Source organism: Apium graveolens, chromosome 7 (assembly GCF_009905375.1).
Source record: "Apium graveolens cultivar Ventura chromosome 7, ASM990537v1, whole genome shotgun sequence".
NCBI classification, from domain to species: domain Eukaryota; kingdom Viridiplantae; phylum Streptophyta; class Magnoliopsida; order Apiales; family Apiaceae; genus Apium; species Apium graveolens.
In genome coordinates, this window is record NC_133653.1 from 113,185,217 (window position 1) to 113,206,880 (window position 21,664).

A 21,664-nucleotide genomic window follows, 5' to 3' on the forward strand; every position below is an offset into this window, starting at 1 on the left:
GAGATCTAGTAGCAGCAATGAAAGCGTTGATGGATTTTTCTCAAGCAAAGATCAATGACATTCAATTTAGCATTGTCAGGACAACTATCGCAGCTAATACCTTCGAGATCAAGCCTGGCATAATCCAAATGGTCCAGTTTTCAGTTCAGTTTGGGGGTTCGCCAACGGAAGATCCCAATATGCATATTAGGGATTTCATCGATATTTGTGACACCTTTAAGTTCAATAATGTTTCTGAAGATGCTGTGAAGCTGAGACTTTTCCCTTTTTCTCTGAGGGATAAAGCTAAGAGCTGGTTACATTCTCTACCAGTAGGTTTTATCACTACTTGGGAGGATCTTGCTCAGAAGTTTCTTACTAAATTCTTCCATATGGCAAAGACAGCTGCAATCAGGAACACTCTTACTCAATTTACGCAGCAATCGGGAGAGTCTTTATGTGAGGCTTGGGAGCATTACAAGGAGATGCTTAGGAAGTGTTCTCATCATGGAATACATGATTGGATGATCATCAATTGCTTTTATAATGGTTTGGGAGCACATTCGAGACCTATGCTCGATGCATCATCAGATGGAGCTCTATAGGCTAAAAGCTATGAGGAAGCTTATGAGGTGATCGAGATGATGGCCGTGGATGAATATCAGAACCCAACCCAGAGAATTCCACAGGTAAAGGTAGCAGGAGTTTTTGAGGTGGATACAGCTACGGCTATCACTGCCCAGCTAAAGGCGATAGCTATAAAAATTGATTCTCTGGCTAACTATGGTATTAATCAGATAGCTAGTGTTTGTGAGCTTTGTGCAGGTGCCCATGCGATGGAGCATTATGCTATATCTTGTGGATCAACTCAGTTTGTGAGCAACTTTCAGAGGCTGCAACAGCCAGTTCCGGCCACGTACCATCTAAAAACCATAATCATCCGAACTTCAGCTGGAGCAACAATCAAAATGCAATGCAATAGCAGTACCAACAGTTTGGAAACAAGCAATTCAAACCTCCTGGTTTCCAGTAACAGTTTGTACCAAGACATTAGTTTCAGCCACAGGGGATGCAATAACAATCTCATGGAGGTCCAGGTGTTAGTGTTTGTTCCCTAGAGACAACACTATATTGTTTTAGTTTAAGATATTAGGATTATTAATGTTTATGTTCTATCGGTTATTCACTTTATAATTTATTAATTCTTAATTTATTGTGATATAAATGTTATATTAATAAATATCCTTGAAATATGATATGCAATTCTATATCTCTAAGTACGTGACTTAGAATTGAGATTGTGAGAATAATATCAATATTCCTAAAGGTCCCTAGTCGAGTATTATTATTAAGGGACAATAATAATACATTAATACTGGTGTGTTTGTTGACCGATGATCACATCTCATTGATCATATGTATAGTGATACTAAAGTCAAAAACACAGGCAGATGTATATGTACATGGTGCTGGACAGACCCAATGTGAGATTCTACATGTCTGTTGTGTCATAAGTAATTCTCACAGTGATAATGATGTAATGGTCCTTAGACCTGAAGTCGTTATATTTCTATACGAGAATAAATATACATTGATTCCATTAAAAGTTATCCTTGACCGGGTAATGATAAAAGTGGATATTGGGTATATTATGAATCATATGAGAAATATGAATGATCTAGATGGGATTTAACCCTCCTATTTTAGGAGTGATATTAATTAAGTATGACTTAATTAATTAGATAAATATTGATATTCGAATTTACTAATATTAATTATGAAATTTATTTGTTAAATAATTAAGTGAGACTTAATTATAATACAAATAGGAATTTCGAATTAATAATAACTCCTAATTAGTTAAGAGTTTTAATTATTTTTCTACTCTCTATACAATATCTCTTGTGTGGCTGATTTTGAGAGCATGACTTTTACTAAAACCCTAACCACGAAGACATGAAGATTTGAAGATCAAGGATAATCCCACACGGAGGCCATCCAAGGAAGCAATACAAGAAAGAAGACATGTAATAGTTAGCCCGTATTTATTTTCCACCTTAGATTGGCGTAGATCTTTGTCATTAGCTTGATAAAGATCACATAGGATGAAGCCATAAACAACCACGTTTATTTATTGCACTTTACGTATATATGCGCATATGAGGAGATTGAGGAGTGACAATGGCACAGAATTCAGAAATGTAACTTTAACTGAATTCTACAAATATAAGGGCATTGTTCAAGAATTCTCAGCTGTTAGAACACCTCAACGAAATGGGATAGTTGAGCGAAAGAATAGAACACTAGTAGAGGCTGCTAAAACAATGTTGGAAGATGCCAAACTGCTAACAAGTTTTTGGGAAGAAGTTGCCAACACTACATGTTATACTCAAAACAGATATCTCATTAACAAGAATCTTGCCAAATTACCCTATTCAATCGTATCTAAAAAGAAGCCTACAGTGAAGCATCTTCATGTGTTTGGAAGCAATTGTTATATTCTAAAAGTCAACTCTGAATATGTGGGAAAATTTGACTCTAAAGTGTTTGAAGCAATTTTTCTGGGATATTAATTGGAGAGAACTACCTACAAAGTCTATATGCTTGAGCAAAATAAAATTATGAAAAGCACATATCTGACTTTTGATGATGACAAGTGTCCAGGATTGGAATACCTTGATGAAAATAAAGCTGAGGCCCTTAAATTTGAAAATCTCAAAATTGATAATGATTCTGAAGATGAAGCTGAAGTCAACACAAGCAATAGAATGGACGAAGTGTCAACTGAAAATTTGAACCATGAGAATGGAAGCTCATCTCAAACACCTGAAATTGATAGCACAAACTCAGGGGGAGAAAGAGGAGAAAGTTTTGCAAGTCATGCCAATGATGAAGAAGGTGCAGAGAATTCAAGTCAACAAACTCACACTAGGAAATGGGATAGGAGTCACACAAGAGAAGCAATTATTAGTGATCCAAATGTTGGAGTGAAGACTAGAAGTGCAACTGCAAATGAATGTTTATATGCATGCTTTCTGTCATAAATTAAGCCTACGAAAAATGAGGAAGCCCTACTTAATCCTAATTGTATATATGTTATGCAAGAGGAGCTAAATCAGTTTGAAAGGAATAAAGTTTGAAGTTGGTTCTTGAACCAAAGAACATAAGTATAAATGGAACAAAAAGGGTGTTTAGGAACAAAATGGATAAAAACGGGATTGTGACAAGAAACAAAGCAAGGTTGGTTGTAAAAGACTACTCACAGGAAGAAGAAATTGATTATGATGAAACTTTTGCTCCAGTTATAATACTTGAAGCAATAAGAATCTTTCTTATATTTGATGCACGTTCAAACTTTAAGGTGTATCAAATGGATGTAAAGAATGCATTCCTAAATGGTGAGTTGGAAGAAGAAGTTTATGTGCAACAGCCACCTGGATTTGAAGATCCTGAATTTCCAGATTTTGTTTACTAACCTCTAAAGGCTCTCTATGGACTAAAGCAAGCACCTAGAGCATGGTATGACACACTGTCAGAATTTTTGATTAAACATGGATTCACTAGAGGAACTATTGATAAGACTCTCTTCTACAAGCAATATGGTGGTGATATCATCCTAGTTAGATGATATTATTTTTGGTTCTACTAATGAAAAGCTATGTCAAAGATTCTCAAAACTCATGCAGAGTGAATATGAAATGAGTATGATGGGAGAGTTATGTTACTTTCTTGGACATCAAGTTAGTCAAGAAGTGATGGAATCTTCATCAGCCAAACCATGTATGTTAAACATTTATTGAAGAAATTTGGTATGGTTGATTGTTCACCTGCATCAACATCTATGTCTACAGCTACAAAGTTGGATGAAGATAAGAAAGGAAAAAGTGTAGACATTTCAGGTTATAGAGGAATGATTGGATCTTTGCTGTATTTGACTGCTAGTGGACCAGACATTATATTTGTAACATGTCTGTGTGCAAGATTTCAAGCCAATCCAAAAGAACCACATTTGATGGGTGTGAAGAGAATGTTAAGATATTTAAAGGGGACTCCAAACTTGGGATTATGATATCCTAAGGGAACATGATTTGAAGATGTTGGATACACATATGCATAGTTTGTTGGATGCACGGTTGACAGAAAGAACACTAGTGGAAGCTGTCAGTTTATTGGATAAAGACTTGTATCATGGTATAGCAAGAAACAACAATATGTGTCAACTTCCACAACCGAGGCTGAATACATAGCCGCTGGAAGTTGCTGTGCTCAAGTGCTTTAGATTAGAAAACAACTAATGGATTATGGCCTAGTGTTACACAAAATTCCAATTATGTGTGACAATACTAGTGCTATATCTATTATGGCTAATCCAGTTAATCATCCTAGAACAAAACACATTGAGGTAAGGTACCATTTTATTAGAGAACATGTTACAATGGTACCATTGAGCTCATTTTTGTTCCAACTAGAAAAAAAATTAGCTAACATTTTTACTAAACCTTTGGATGAAGCAACTTTCACTAGACTTGTAGATGAAATTGGAATGCTAAATTTTTTATCTTAAAGGCAAGAACTCAACTAATGTTTTGCAGCAGATTGATTTCTAATAAATCAAATTTAATTTGATTTAATTGGAAATTAACTAGAATATGAATTATAAATATTTCAGAAATCTTTGTATATTTATTTTTCAAAATTCAAAATTTAGCTTGGAATTTGTAAATTCTGAGAAAACTATCTAAATGTTAATTTACATTTTTAATATGTGAAATTAGCACAAGACACAATCAAAAAGAACAAAAGTATATAGAGAACCGAGTTCTCGATAAGTCTAATTGACTTCTCGATAAGTCATTTTGAGACTTCTCGAGTGAGTTCTCGATTAGTCATTTTTCTGACTTCTTGAAGGATTTCTCGAAGGATTTCTCGACAAGCTTTATTATGACTTGTCAATAAGTCATTGTAGAGATCTCAATAAGTGATAATTCACAGAGTTCTCTACAAGTACAATTTTCAGACTTATCAACAACTTAGAACTAATATAATTTAATTTAATAAATTATTTTGGTAAAATACTTTTGATAAAATCCTTCTGATTTTAGTTTGATTTATTCGAATAAAAATTGGAAAAATTCAGTCCATTCAAGACAAAATGGGTATTTATTTGACATCTCGATAAGTCATTTTCTAGTTCTCTATAAGAGTCAGGAAAATGACATATAGATATGTAACTATTCTCTCAATATGACTTCTCGATAAGCAAATCGTAAATATTTATTTTGAGTTCTCGATAAGTCATTTACCTTTTACTATAAATACCCAGACATCTCGACATACACCTTTTTACGCCTTCGAGATCTCTAAGTGACCTAATTATTCCAAATCCAAACCGTTTTATCTCATTTCGAGCTTTTTCTCTCTAATTTTTCTTACCCAATCAAATTCAAACTCTTTAAATGGCCTTAAACACAGATACACCTTTCATCCTAAAGGAGGTCACCAACTATATTACTTTTACAGATGCAAATCAAGCTCCTGACAGTTTCAAGAGCTTTGTGAAGTTTCTTTCTGAAACTTACTTTGCAGGTGCTCTAACTGCAAATCCAGTACTATACTTGAATGTTCTTAGGGATTTATGGAACACAGCTGTAGTAAGGATAGTGGTGCATGAGAACTAAGTTACTTTCATGGTGGTTAACTTCTTCATTCAAGGCCAACATGTGGAGTTCTCTGAAAATGATGTGAATGTGGCCTTGGAGATTCCTACTGACAATTTGGTGGAGGTGCCTACTCAAGAAGAATTGGATGAATTCATGGACTTCATCAACTACATTGAGGGAATCAACTTGGAAAGCCTGAATTAGAAGTACTTGAGGAGGGAATGGTCTTTTCTCTTTGATTTAATTGTGAGGGCATTCACTTGTAGAAGGATAGGATATGACAAAATCTCAAGTGTTGTTCAAAAACTGGTGTTCTCTATGGCTCACAACAGATACCTCAATGTAGGACACCTGATAATGGAGGAGCTCAGCCCCAGGCTAATAATGTCTTTGACATCAAGAGGTAAGAAAATATTTCTTCCTAGATTTATAATGTCTGCTTTAAATCATAAAGTGCATGTCATTCATATGTTAAATGGTATAGATAGAACTAAAATAGGCAACTGTAAACAAGTGTCCAAAGTTCTATTTGGCTGACTCATTACAAAGAACGGGGTACATGTAAGTCTTAGAATCACTTCATTTATGTTGGAGAGATTCAGGACTTACCCTTACCTTATACCTGATATGAGGTCTACAATCACAACTAGTTCAGTAATAGCTCTTGTACTTGTGGAAGAACAAACACAAGAACACCAACAAGGGTCTTCCCAAACTGAGACCCTTCCTTCTTTACCAATAGAAGCTAGGAAACCAACCATTTTATCCTCTCAAAAGGGTGAAGTGAGTAAAAAGAAGAGAAAGAAGGCCACCCTAACTATTATTAATGAGAGTGATGAGGATCAAACTCAAATAGAGTCCACCCTGGTAAAGAAACCAAAGAAGATAAAGCAAACCGAGTTGACCACTCAAGCTACCTCTGCATTCTCTCAAAAGGATGTAGTTGCAAAAGAGGGCATAAAACAGACTCTAGGGGCATCCTCTCAACAGGGTGTCTCTATTAAAAAGAGCACTCTTCCTAGTGTATCCTGTAAAGAGTCTGCACCAACACTTGAACAAATTTAAGTGTATAAAAGGAGGAATAAGGAGGGCACACACACAGAGAGCACATCTTTTGAAGCTCCCTCCTCCATTCAGGGGGAGCTGCAAACACTCAATCCTGAAATTAAAAATCTTATTTCTTCTTCATACAATGAAACATTTGAATCTGATTTTCAAGTGTTGCCAAAATCAAGTGACATGGTTCAAGAAACTATAATCACCACCCAGGAAACACATCTAGATGATGAGAGGCTACACTCTGGGATAGACCTTGACACCAACACAAACACTAGGATTTCATCAGTTTTTACTGAAGACCCTGTGGTAGTCACTCAAGCACCTTTATGTGCTAAACAATCTTCATAGATTGATAGGTTTGAGGTTATTACTCTTGAGGGGGAGCTATCTAAATCCTCTCCAATTCAATTGGAGGTTCCTCATGCAGGCAAAACTTCCCTCACAACCCTAGCTGATATTGCCTTAACAATTGAAGCTAATAGTCCAATTGTTAATGAGCCTATTATAGGGGAGGCAAGTCAGGCACATTCAAGTGCTAGCTCTTTGCAAGAAGAGTAAGGGTTTGAGGCCATGGTACATGACAATAACCTAGTCAAATCCCCTCCAGTTCAATTGGAGGTTCCCACAAGTGGTGAACAACACATTGTCATAACCACAGTTCCAACAGTGAGTCTAACTATGACATCTATCATATGTACTATAACTGACCCTCACCCATCTACCTCAACTCAAACAAATATACCTTCTACATGAAATCCTACACAACCACCATCACATCTTATCTCTCAATGGATTCAAGATGCCCAAGCTCAACCCATTACAATGAATGACCTCTTGGTTGATCAACTTTCTGGACTTGCCAACATTACACAGTAGCTTCCCACAACAGACATGTCCAATCAGGACTATCAAGCCATATAGTTATATTATAAAACATATGTTGAAGAGCAGCAATAAAAGATTATGAATGAAGCTGAGGAGGATGGAAATGTGGATGCTTTGTTAAGCAAGGACTTTAGATTGAGCATGGATGAGGTCTTGGAAAGATTTAGAGAAGAGTATGTCACAATACTGGGAAGCAATGCCAAGGCCCTCACTCCACCGAAAGTATATGATGTTGTGACAGAAGTCTATAAAGCTCAACTTAAAGCTTTTCATCTCATGAGTAAAGCTCTACAACAGAGTCTGGATAGCCATCAAGACAGAATAAGAAGGATGGTAAAGGAGAAACTTGATGACCTTGTGCCTACTCAGGTTCAGATCAAGAACAAGTTTAAGACATTTGTTGATCAAATGGCAAGGTTTGACATGACCAGTATGGAGCAAAGCATTAAGAATTTCAAATAGTCCTTTGTTGCTCTCCATGAAGTTGTCCAGAATCACATCACTAGTACTAATGAGACAAGGCTCAAAGTTGATTAACTGCACCAGGCTAGGTATACACCTTCAGCTCTATTAATGGAAGGCATCAAGGAATCTGTACAAGCTACATTTGGTGCTTCTATCTCCTCAGGCTGCCAACCACCACTGTCAACATTAACAAACCTTCAAATTCAAGCTCTTCAAAATTAGGTCTCTACTCTGCAATCATCCAATGAGTCCTTGACAACTCAAGTCTCTCAAGTCACAGCTTTGGAACAAAGTCAACAGACTGACATCCAAACATTGCTAGACTCCCATAAGCATCTTCAAATGCAAAACTCAGTCTCTTTTGGAGCTATCATGGGTTCTTTAAACATTCCATTACCTGCACTTCCAGAAGCTGTTAGGCCTGAAATCCCTACACCTCTAATCTTGCTTGCTAACAAGACTAAAGGCGAGATAGAGGCTAGGTTACTAAGATTATCTGTCCAAGCTCAAAAAGGCAAATATAAGGAAACTTGATAGAATATAATTTTATGTATATTTTATATAATTTTATTTTCATATTAATTTTATTTTGCACTGATTTGAATAATTATTTAATAGGATTTGATGTTTTATTGTAGGTTAGAAGAAAATTCTATAATTGGAAGGATTTGGAGCAAAAAGTCCTATTTGGAGTGGAAATAGAATAAAATTCGTAATATTGGACTACACGGGCTGCAAAAACTGTTTAGGACGTATCTTGAGTTCCAGAAGCCCGTTTTTGACGATCTTACAGTCCACGAGAAGCCCACGGAATTCTTTTTAATTTAGAGATGGTCTAATAAGGATAATACAGCTGGATCAACCCAAAAACTGCAGAGGACGGACAGCTACAAATTTTAATTACAGAATCCTACGCGGTCTAAAATTTTCACTTGTAAGTTGATTAGAATAATAAAATACTTTTATTATTAGACAAGAATTCAGATTTTATTATTAGCTAACAACATAGATACATACGTGCGTACTATTACAGAGCGAGGGCTTTCAATTTCTTCATCTCTTTCATAGCACTTTGTTCTAGCTTGGATATTGATTTCTTCATTAATCTAAAGTTTAATGTATTCCTATCTATTCTCGTTTTATTAGTATCTATTTTACATGGAGTTAATCATTGTTTTTATTTCTTTTACATCTAGCATGAGTGAGTAGTTTAATTCTAGGGCGCAAAGTTAAGTCATGTTTGCACCATGAATATGTTTTAATTTGATTAGTAGTTTAATGGGTAAAAAGTAATTCTAGTTGATATGTTTTAATACTTGATCTGTGTAATTGGCTAATATCATAGATTATCTGTATGCAATAGGGGTAATAGATCGAGAGATTTTACACACTAGAGGCACACATACGATAGCAGAATTGAAAGTGAGAGCGGAAGCATCACCGGATTTCTGAAAGTGTTCATACTTGGGAAAGATTAACTTATACTTTGATTACTTGACCCACTGAATTGCTATAATTTTATGATTAGCTTGGTGTAAACATGGTGAACCTGCATCGCCCTAGACCTTTAGTTAATTGATTTAAAAACATATTTAATTTTCATCAGTAGTTAGTTAAAAATCTTCAATATTCGTTTTACTCTTGGAAATAATTCATAACAGTTAAATTGGAATTCTTGAAACTTAGTCTTCTTGTGGATACAACCTGTATTTACCACTTTGTACTATCAATAGACATCGTGAGCTTGCGATTAGATATAAAATAACACATCAAGTTTTTGGCGCCGCTGCCGGGAGACGCCTAGTTTATATTGAATTTAGTATAATTATTTTAGATTGTTTCCTTTGTCTCATTGGAGGTTTACTTCCAACTGAGGAATATTTCACTACTTTTTCTTGTTTTAGTCGTTGATGCCCAGGTCCAAAAAAGAAGCAAAAATAAATCCTCTTAGTCCAGATTCTGGGATTATTTGTCAGCAATACATAGATCGAGTAAGAAAAGAAAGGCAGCAAAATCTCGGTGATTCAAAGATCATAATGGTAGAACTTCCTATTAAATCTTTGAAGAACTATTCACAACCCTCTCCGAGTGGTGTGTCTACTGGCTTTGCTATGCCAACTATTGAAGCAACAAACTTTGATAGGAAACCGGTATTGCTCACTATGATCCAACACAATCAGTTTGATGGTCTTCCATCTGAAGAACCTACACTTCATCTGCAAAGGTTTTAACAACTCTGCTCTACCATCAAACATCGGGGTGTCACTGCAGACCAATTAAAAGTCATGTTGTTTGGATTTTCACTTCGTGATAAAGCTCAAATATGGTTCAATGATATTAATGTGACTCGGTGGAATGAAATTGCTCAAGCTTTCTTAATTGAGTATTTAACTCCTAACAGAACTGATGACTTGATCGACAAGATGATGGGTTTCAAACAAGAATATGGAGAGTCTCTTAAAGATGATTGGGAGAGTATCAAAGATCTTCAACGTGCATTCCCTCATCATGGTCTTGAGAAGTGGTTTCTGATTAAACACTTATACAATGGTCTTGACCCTGAGATAAAGGAATTGTTGATAATGCTGCAGGTGGTGTTTTTCTAGACAAGGGAGTTGATGATGCGTATTTTTTTCTTCCAAATTTGGCTGTAAATCACTTCAATAACCCGAGAGAACCTAAGAAGGGAGGTAAACTTGAAGTGGAGACTTATTCTCTCTTATCATCTCAACTTGATTCATTAACTCAAGAGATTCATTCATTAAAGACTTCACAATCATCTGCTCCTCCTATGAGTATTAATGCACTGTCATCCATTGCTCCTATGACTAAATCCTATATGTGAAGTGTGTGGTGTTCAAGGCCACTTCGGTAATGAATGTTCGTACAATGTTCAAAATTCGTAAAATTTTTGGATGGAGCAAGCAAATGTTTTTCAACAAAGGCAACAGTACAATCCTTACTCGAACACTTACAATCCTGGTTGGAGAGATCATCCGAATTTTTCATACAGGAACAATAATGCTTAGAATCTATATGTTCCTAATCATTAGCAACAATATCAGCAATCATATCAATATCCTAATCAGCAGCAATATAGGCCTTCTCAAAGACCTCAAAATCCCCCTGGATTTCGGAAACCCTCTCAAACCTATGCTCCACAAGCCGCACAACCTGATCAGACCATGATATGATGAAGATATTACTACAACTGCAACGGAATCAAGAAGACAACATGAGGGAGACAAAGAGTTGAGAACTCATAACAAGATGTTGGAAACTCAGATTGCACAAATGGCTAGTTCTTCCGTAACAAGGTAGCCTGGCTCTTTACCATCACAACCAGTTCATCCAAAAGGGAATGTGAATGCCATTGCTCTAAGGAGTAGTTTTACCTATGATGGTCCTTCCGTGACTACTACTGATGTGACTGATGAGAAAGAGAAGGAAACCAGCAAAGATGACAAAATGGATAATGTTGATCAAACAAATAAGGGTGGAACTGAAGGAAGCAAGGAACCTGATAACGAGAAGATTGTAAAAGTTCATCCACTATTTGTGCCTAAGTTTTTGTTTCCTAGCGGGATGAACAGAACTAAGGTAGATCAACAATTTGGTAAGTTCATGACACTTGTCAAGAATCTCGAGGTAACAGTTCCTTTCACTGATTTAATTTCTCAAGTTTCATCATATGCAAAGTTTTTAAGGGATATTTTAACAAAGAAAAGATATTTTAGTGAGGTGGAGACAATAGCTTTTACTGAAGAGTGTAGTGCTGTTTTACAAAATAAGTCTCCACCTAAACTTAAAGGTCCTGGAAGTTTTTCAATTCCTTGTCATTTAGGTGCATTATTTATTGATAAAGCTTTATGCGACTTAGGCGCTAGCGCCTCTGCCATGCCTCTCTCGATTTTTCAAAAATTAAACATGGGAGAGTTGAAATGCATAAAAATGACCCTGCAAATGGTGGACCATACTATAAAATATCATTTGGGTATTTTAGAGGATATACCTGTCAGAGTTGGAAATTTTATATTCCTGTAGACTTTGTAGTGTTAGATATGGAAGAGGATAGCCAAATCCCCATTATTTTGGGTAGGCCATTCCTCTGTACTGCAGGTGCTGTTATTGATGTTAAAAAATAGGACTTTAACTTTGAGCATTGGCGATGATAAGATTACTTTCACTCTAACCTCTACTCTTAAGTCCCCTTTATTTGAGAATACTTGTTACATGATTAATGTCATTGATGAAATTGTTCATGATGAGCTACCACAAATTTTGTTGAATGATGTGTTGGAAGCAGTTCTTATGCTAGAAGCTTTTGTTGTGTATATGTTGTGTACTTGATGATTTCATGAACAGAACACCTTGGTAGATTTTACTTAGTGAAAATATGTAGCACTCGACGGATAAGGATTATAGTCCCGATGGATGACTCAATATAGTCTCGAAGGATGAAGACTTATTATCCATCGAGTGAGTAGCTTATGTAACAATAAGCCTGTAGCACATTTCCGCATACACATTGTTTAGAATCTGTAGTAGTACTTAAGTCATGTTTACTTTAGTTAGATATGCAGAATAGGTTGATTAATTGTACATAGATGATGTCTTGTAATTCTGCATAAGTAAAATGAAGTCAAGTGCCTGATTGCTATCCGATGGATAACCAACAATGAATTCGACGGATGATCAACAACCCGACGGATGATCAATAACTCGACGGATGATCATGAACTTGACGGATAAAGAATTCAAATATTTGTTGACAGTGACAACACAGTCACATGCGTCAAGTGGATGCAAATGGAATGTGGTAGCCTATTTAACTGGGTTTTCAAGAACAAAGAAGCATTGCCATTTCCATGATATTATGAAGATATTCAAAGATGCTGGAATAGAGTAATGAAGTAGCATTGTAATAGACTAGATAGTTTTGTTTTATTATCCTATCTCATTACTTTGTAATCTTGGTGATATATAAACCAAGAAGTAGCAACTAAGGAATAATCTGAGATACAAGCAGAGAGACATTTGTAAGCAGAATTCTTAGCATTTCTCTGCATTCTTAGTTGTTCAATATTTGTAAGCAGCTGTGAGCATTTTACACACAGGGTTCTCTCGATATATATTATATATCTCTGGTGGAATCATTCAAATCCACCAGAAAGTTTTTAAAGACTCTTGTTTTTAATTACTTGTGTTTTGATTCATTTAAGTAACTATTCCGCATTGTGCTAATCAATTCACATATATATATATATATATTCGATTTAGAACATTTTTATTTCAAGATAAAGGTTCAAGAATTCCATTCAACCCCCCTTCTGTAATTCTTGTCATATTGTTAAGGGACTAACAATTGGTATCAGAGCAAGCTCTTAACTTACAAAGAGTTTAAAGATCAAAACAATACAACAAGATGAACAAGAAGGATGTTGGAGTCAAGATTCCATTTTTGGATAAAGATAATTACCATCATTGGAAGGTAAAGATGCATCTTCATTTGCTTTCTCAAGATGAGGCCTATGTTGACTGCATAGAAAGAGGACCTCATGTTCCAATGAGAGCTGCAACTGGAAATGAGCCATCTGTCCCCAGGCCAAGGCATGAATGGTCTGATCCTGACATTGAACAAGTCAGAAAGGATAAAAAGGCCATGAATATCCTGTTTAATGGAGTTGATGGTGATATGTTTGACAACATTATCAACTGCAAAACTGCCAAGGATGTTTGGGACACAATACAGATCATCTGTGATGGCACTGAGCAAGTCAGAGAAAACAAGATGCAGCTACTGATTCAGCAATATGAGCATTTTCATAATAAAGAAAGTGAGTCTCTCACTGACATTTTCAGTAGGTTTCAAAAACTGCTAAATGCTCTAAAGCTGCATGGAAGGGTCTATCAGACAAAAGACTTCAATCTGAAATTCGTTAGATCTCTTCCAAAGGAATGGAAACCAATGACAGTCTCATTAAGAAACTCACAAGATTATAAGGAGTTTACTTTGGAGAGACTGTATGGCATCCTGAAAACTTATGAGCTTGAAATAGAGCAAGATGAGAGGATGGAGAGAGGAAAGAAGAAAGGAGGATCCATTGCACTAGTTGCTGAGTTGGAAAAAGAGAAGGAGATGAAGATGGAAGCTGTTGAGTCAACTTCAAGGGTCTGTGAAAGCAAGGGCAAGGGGCTTGCAGTAGAAAGTAAAGATTCTTTGAGCCAATATGACATGGAAGACATTGATGAATATTTAGCATTTCTTTCCAGAAGATTTTCCAAGCTCAAGTTCAAAAAGAACTTTGGAGCAGCCAAGCCAAATAGAAACATGGTGGATAAATCAAAGTTCAAATATTTCAAATGTGGCTTGGCAGGGCACTTTGCCAGTGAGTGTAGGAAGTCAGATTCCAGTAAGAAAAATTTTGAGCCTGTGGATTATAAGAAAAAATACTTTGAGCTGCTCAAACAAAAGGAAAGGGCTTTCATGACACAAGAAAATGACTGGGCAGCAGATGGTCTGGATGAAGATGAAGATGTCACTTATGTCAATCTAGCCCTAATGGTCAAGTCTGATGAAACAGAAATAAGTTCTTCAAGTAATCAGGTAATTACTACAAACCTTGCACATTTATCTAAAGCTGAGTGTAATGATGCTATAAATGACATGTCTACAAAGTTATATCATTTGCGTGTTACACTTAAGTCTCTTACTAAAGAAAATGCTAAAATCAAAGAAAACAATTTACTTTTAAGTGAGAGGAATAATGTGCTTGAGTCTCAGTTCATTGATTTTGAAAAGTTAAGAATTGAGTGTAAGATTGCCAATGAGGAATTAACTGAGTCCTTGAAGAAAGAAAAAATTTTGAAGAAGCAGCTCGAGTGTGAACAGGAGGTGATTAAGGCATGGAAAACATCTAGGGATGTCCATGCTCAAATCACCAAAGTTCAAGGAATTGAGTCTTTCTGTGATGCAGCCTCAAAAAAGAACAAAGAGAAACTAGAACCAAATTTGGTGGATGGAGTGCTAACAGATGTAGACTCGATGGATGATGAGGATCATCCATCGGATAACAAAAAGTGTAATCCGTCGACTGATGAAAATCCTTATCTGTCGGCTGTAAGCAAGCCTATTCGTAAAGCCAAACTTGTTAAGTTAAATGAAAAGTATGGATCTGTTTCCAAGAACTTTGTTTCAGGAGAATCGAGTCAAGTTAAGAAAGGGAAAAGGCTAATGTTGGTCACATGACTGTTAAACAGTTAAGTGACAGACTTGAAAAGATCGAGGTAAAAACAGAGGCTAAAAGGAAAAACAATAGAAATGGTAAAGTAGGGATTAACAAACACAATAACTACACACCTGATAAATATGCTCCTAGAAAAATCTGTGTCAAGTGTGGTAGTGTAAATCATTTGTCTGTTAATTACAAATCTGCCATGCCTACTTCCATGTCTGTGCCACCTCACTTTCCTAACATGAATGCCATGTCTCCCATGCCTATGAATGCTATGTCTACACAAAATATGAATGCACAGTTTGCTAACATGTCATTTGCAACTAATCCTTATTATACTGCATTTATTATGCCACAAATGCCATTTAGCATACCTTATTGGAATAACATGTGTACTAATAGCATGCCATTCCATGTTGATTATAAAATACATGATAATTATGTTGCAATGAATGGTTTCAAAGGCCCAACTGAAATGACTAAGGGTGAATCTGAAATTCCGAAGTCAAATGAGATAATGCCTAAGAAACAGAAAAAGAAAGCTAACAAGGCAGGACCCAAGGAAACTTGGGTACCAAAATCAACTTGATTTGATATTGATGTGTGCATGGAAACAGAAAGAATCTTTGGTACTTGGATAGTGGTTGTTCAAGACACATGACTGGTGATTCTACCCTACTCACATAATTCAAGGAGAGAGCTGGCCCAAGTATTACTTTTGGAGATGACAGCAATGGTTATACTGTGGGATATGGCTTGATTTCAAAGGACAATGTCATCATTGAGGAGGTTGCCTTCGTGGATGGTCTCAAACACAATCTGTTGAGTATCAGCCAGCTTTGTGATAAAGGCAACTCAGTAACCTTTAACTCAGAAGCCTGTGTTGTGACTAATAAAAGGAGCAACAAAGTGGTTCTCACTGGTGTGAGAAAAGGAAATGTGTACCTAGCTGATTTTAACTCATCTAATGTAGAATCTGTTACTTGTCTTCTTAGTAAAGTTGGCTATGGCATAAGAAGCTATCCCATTTAAACTTCAAGACCATGAATGAGCTAGTAAAGAAAGAACTGGTTAGAGTGGAATTTTCTAAGGATGGATTGTGTGATGCTTGCCAAAAAGGGAAGCAGATTAAAGCATCATTCAGAAAGAAACTTGATTAAACAATTGAAGAACCTTTGCAAATGCTACACATGGATTTGTTTGGACCAGTCAATGTGTTATCTATCTCAAGGAAAAGATTTTGCCTAGTAATTGTAGATGATTTCTCAAAGTTCTGTTGGATATATTTCCTAAAGTCTAAAGATGAGGCTAGTGAAATCATCATCAATCACATAAGGCAAGTCAATAATCATCCGGATTTCAAGGTTAGAAGAATTAGGAGTGACAATGGAACTGAGTTCAAGAATTCTGTCATGAGAGCATTTTGTGAGGATAATGGGATTCTGCATGAGTTTTCAGCAGCAAGAACTCCACAACATAATGGAGTAGTGGAAAGGAAGAACAGATCACTTATTGAAGCTGCAAGGACAATGCTTGAAGAATCTAAACTGCCAACATATTTCTGGGCTGAAGCTGTAAATACTGCATGCTACACTCAGAATATTTCACTGGTTAATCAAGCAATATACATAACTCCCTATCAATTGTTCAAGAATAAGAAGCCAACTCTAAATTTTCTTAATGTCTTTGGCTGCAAATGCTATATTCAGAGAAATCAAACTGATCAAAATGGGAAGTTTGATGCTAAAGCAGATGAATGAATTTTTGTTGGATATGCTGTTGGTAAAGCATATAGAATCTACAATCTAAGAACCAATATTGTTGTGGAATCAATACATGTTGTGTTTGATGATAAAAAGATTGAAGGACTGCAAGATGGAGATTACCATGAGAGCCTCAAATTCGACAATGTGGAGATGGTTAGTGATGATAGTGATGATGAAAGTGATCAAGAAACAGTATCTAAGGATAATACAGAAAAATCTACTACCAATGAAGAACAAAACTCAACATCTATCGAGTTGCATACTGCTTCATCCGTCGGGAGGCAATTTGTGTTATCCGTCGGGAGAAACCAACTTCATCCGTCGATACTCAAAATTCACCATCCGTCGGGTTATTAAAAGGAGCAGAAAGTCAAGATAGATCACCTACAGAAAGTTCCCCTTTATCAAATCAAAGATCCACAAACTCAGGGGGAGTTTCTAACAATCAAAACTCAATCACACATCAAGACAACAATGAGGCCTCTTTATCTAGAGCTAATCTACCTCAACAAAGGAAATGAACAAAGGATCGCCCCTTTGAGCTTATTATTGGTGATGTTTTTTCTAGAGTTCAAACCAGGAGAGCAACTCAAGAAGAATGTTTATACAGCAGCTTTCTTTCCAAGGAAGAACCAAAGAAGGTAGAAGAAGCTTTGTTGGATCCTGATTGGATTTTAGCTATGCAGGAGGAGCTAAACCAATTTGAAAGGAATAATGTATGGAAGCTGGTGCCCAAGCCTAAATGAAAGAATCCAATAGACACCAAGTGGGTATTCAGAAACAAGATGGATGAAAATGGCATAGTAGTCAGGAACAAAGCAGATTGGTTGCTAAGGGCTATTATCAACAAGAAGGAATAGATTTTGATGAAACACTTGCTCCTGTTGCAAGACTTGAAGCCATCAGAATCTTCTTAGCCTATGCAGCTCATGCCAATTTCAAGGTCTATCAAATGGATGTCAAAAGTGCCTTTCTGAATGGAGATTTGGAGGAGGAAGTCTATGTCAGTCAACCTCCTTGTTTTGAAGATCCAAATTTTCTAGAACATGTCTATTATCTTTTGAAAGCACTTTATGGACTGAAGCAAGCACCTAGAGCCTGGTATGACACTTTATCAAAGTTCCTTTTGGAAAATCACCTCACAAGAGGTACTGTAGGTAAAAATTTATTTTTCAAAAATGTTAATGGCTCTAGTATACTTGTTCAAATTTATGTAGATGATATTATTTTTGGCTCTACAGATGAGAAACTTTGCAAAAAGTTTGCCAAATTGATGCAAAGTAAGTATAAAATGAGTATGATGGGAGAACTGACTTACTTTCTTGGTTTACAAGTTAAGCAAGTTAGTGATGGAATATTCATTAGTCAAACTAAATACATTTTTGATCTTTTAAAGAAGTTTGATCTAGTGGATTGCACATCTGCAAAAACTTCCATGGCCACTGTAACTAAGCTTGAATTGAACACTACTGAAAAGTCTGTGGATATTTTAAGTTATAGGGGCATGGTTGGCTCACTTCTGTACTTAATAGCTAGTAGGCCAGATATAATGTTTGCTACATGTTTATGTGCTAGATTTCAGACTGATTCTAGAGAATCTCACTTAATAGCTATTAAAAGAATTTTCAGATATCTCAAGGGAACACCAAAACTTGGCATTTGGTACCCTAGAGATTCTGGTTTTGATCTAACTGGTTATTCAGATGCAGATTATGCAGGTTGTAGAATTGATAGAAAAAGTACAACAGGAACCTATCAATTTCTAGGAAACAAGCTTGTGTCCTGGTTCAGTAAAAAGCAAAATTCAGTTTCTACCTATACAGCCGAAGCTGAATATATTGTTGCTGGTAGTTGCTGTGCACATATATTATGGATGAAAAATCAATTGCTAGACTATGGTTTGCAAGTTGAGAGGATTCCTATTTTCTGTGATAACACAAGTGCAATTGCCAGCACTGAAAATCCAGTACAACATTCAAGGACAAAGCACATAGATATCAAGTACCACTTCATAAAGGAACATGTAATGAATGTTACTGTAGAACTACATTTTGTTCCAAGTAAGAAGCAGCTTGCAGATATCTTTACCAAGCCACTAGATGAATCCACCTTTTCAAGGTTGGTAAGTGAGTTAGGTATGCTCAATTATTCCTAAATCTTTATGAGATGATTTGCAAGTTGGAATGCAGCCAGAAATTTAATTAATTTTTCAGTCTAGGCTGAAATTTTAGCTAAGTCAAAATTTACATCTCGACGGATGATCTTTATCCATCGAGTTTGATCATCCGTCGGAATACTATTTGCTAATAAAAATCAATTATTTTTCTGGAATATTTTATGACTCGACGGATAACAGTTTATCCTCTTCCGTCGAATTGTCTTAATCTCAGCCGTTAATTTTCTGAACATTATCCATCGAGTATACTTACAGTTTGTAAGCATAACACGACGGATAATGAGTGGAATATTTACAGTTTATTTTTAAACGGCTATTTTAGGCAATTTCTATTGGTTACTTTATTTTACTTTATTCTTTTTAACAGTTATTTTTGAGATAGTATAAAAGCTTATTTCATTTTAATCGCTTTTCTTTTATCATTCTCAAATCAACTGCTCAAATTTTTTTCTCTCTCAAAGCACTTACTCTCTTTCTCTTCAAGCTCTTATTCTCTAACAACGGCACCTGTTGTAAAGATTATGTCTCAAACTGGGTTCATTTATGAGAAGAACAATTTCACTGCACTAGTGAACAAGGGTATTCGGCAATCTGGTGACTATCACAAGATGATGGACTTTGTGAAGAATTGCAAGCTCAGCTATGCCATGCTAGAATCACCCACAATCTTTTGTGAAGTTATTGAAGAGATGTGGACCACTGCTACATACAACTCTACAGATAAGACAATCACACTCACCATTAAAGGTAAAGAATTCTGTATCAATAGTGATGTTATAAAAGCATGTTTCAAGATTTCTGATAACACTGTGACCTCACCACACACTGACACTGATATAATCAATATGCTTAATTCCATGAACTATGCTCTTTCTACTTCTAAGTTAAGTGACATTAGGAGAATGGGTCTTAGGAAAGAATGGAGTTTTATGTGTGATGTAGTGACAAAGGTCTTTTCAGGAAAAATCAGTAATTTTGATTCAGTTAATATATCCATGCTTAACATGCTCTACATGCTAGTTACAGATAAATTCTATAATTTCAGTGACCTTATCTTGTTTGAGTTAGGCTTTAAATTAGGAGAGTTAAATAAAAGAGGTAAAAATGTGTATTATGATATATTCTTTATGATGTTAGCTAACCACATCTGTGAAGAGATTGTACTTGAGAACCCAAACAACAAATTAGATTGTTGGGTTCAAGAGAGAAGGCTCATTGCAGATTTGAATAGGGCCAATCATCCCAAGGATGTGCCATTGTTCTATTTTCCTGTAATGGAAGCACCTCAGGTAAGTGAGGTAAGTTCATCTATCCCTACCACTATTCCAACCTCACTAATTTCTTTGAGTTCTAGTGTGGCTATGGAAACTGTGTCAATAACCCAACAGTTGCCTACCCAAGCTACCAAAACTGCAAAAAATTTTAAAACCAAATCAAAGAAAGCCCCCTCTGGGATCTCTCAAAAGATGCCAGTTGCAAAATCCATTAAAACCAATGATGGGAGTGTGAACGAGGTCAAGATAGGTGAGGGAAGGGGTGAACATAAAAGAAACCGTAAGGATAAAGATGGAGAGTTGAGTGGATCCCACCCTAGCCACACTGCAGTTTCCCAACAAACTGCAATGCTTAAAAAGGATAAAAGCTCATTTCTAGCTGCATCATCCCAAAAGGATGTAGTTATCGAACAAAGCTCTCAACCAAGAGCACAGGCCAAGAGGGTTAGGGACACAAACTCACCCCAAACTTATGCCAGAAAGAAGAAGTCTAAAACCCTTGGGGATGCACAGGGTACACACACTGTGCAAACTGATGCAAAAGACACAGTCACTGCACCTTCACAAATTCAGTTTGATGTGGCTCCAATAAATATGGAGTCACAGCCAAAATCTCTAGTAATAGAAGCACCTCAAACACCTAACTCACTAACAAATTCTCTGGATGTGGATATGATAAACACATCAATTCCTGATTACCCTTCTTTAACTCTGTTGGGGAAGCCAAAATCTTGTGCAAGTGAGCATCATCTTTTAGATGATTTGTTGGCTCACTTGCCAATTCTATCAGGAACTGTTGAATCATCTGTGCCCAAAATATCATCAATCAGCACAGAGTCCACAATAGTTTCTTTTCCAAGTTCATTCATTTCTACTCTCTCGATGAATATTGCTCGTCCGTCGAGTAGTGATTGTATCCCGACGGATAAGCTTAACAGCAGTCATCCATCGGATAGCAAAACCACTCACCCGATGGATATCACTCATCCGTCGAGTATCTCTGCACAACCTCAAACTTCATTTATTTCAAGTGCATAAGATTTAGTAGCTGTACAGTCACTATTAGGATTGAGAGAGAAGAGTGTTTTGAGTGAGAATCTGGGTTGCTCCCAGGAAAATGAGAGGAAATGAGTGAAACTATGAAATTCATTTCTTCAGGATTGGC

General features: G+C 36.3%; 1 non-coding gene across 1 annotated transcript; it reads right to left on the reverse strand.

Moving 5' to 3' along the window:
* Window positions 1–386: 386 nt before the first annotated feature.
* Window positions 387–493, reverse strand: LOC141675359 (small nucleolar RNA R71). The gene has a single exon (XR_012556016.1). It is a non-coding gene; the product is annotated as a small nucleolar RNA R71 (small nucleolar RNA).
* Between the last annotated feature and the right edge of the window lie 21,171 nt (window positions 494–21,664).